Genomic DNA, 443 nt, shown 5'->3' on the forward strand with positions numbered 1-443 from the left:
AAAGGCAGGAGGAGAAGCGGATGACAGTGGACGAGATGGTTGGATGGCATCACTGACTCAATGGACATGAGTTTGAGCAAGCTCTGGGAGATGGTGAAGGACAGAGAAGCCTGGCGTGCCGCAGTCCATGATGTCACAAAGAATCAAACGGTATTTAGTGACTGAGCAGCAACAACAATAATGTGGATGACTTCCCTGGTGGTCCAGTGCTTAAGACTCTGCACTCCCAATGCAGGGGCCTAGGTTCGATCCCTGGTCAGAGAACTAACATCTCACATGGCATGCAGACAGTCAAAAAGAAAATTATAAAGGAGTACTAGGAACTTGTTGTATGCCAACAAATTAGATAACCAAGATGAGATGGAAACATTCCTAGAAAGACACAAAATATCAAAACTGATTCAAAAAGAAATAAGAAATCTAACTGGACTTTAAAAAGTTAA

General features: G+C 42.9%; 1 non-coding gene across 1 annotated transcript; it reads left to right on the forward strand.

The window, feature by feature from the left end:
• Positions 1–192: 192 nt before the first annotated feature.
• TRNAG-CCC lies at positions 193–264 on the forward strand. Its single transcript has one exon. It is a non-coding gene; the product is annotated as a tRNA-Gly (tRNA).
• Positions 265–443: the final 179 nt, after the last annotated feature.

Source organism: Bison bison, unplaced genomic scaffold, assembly GCF_000754665.1.
Source record: "Bison bison bison isolate TAMUID 2011002044 unplaced genomic scaffold, Bison_UMD1.0 scf7180017493745, whole genome shotgun sequence".
NCBI classification, from domain to species: domain Eukaryota; kingdom Metazoa; phylum Chordata; class Mammalia; order Artiodactyla; family Bovidae; genus Bison; species Bison bison.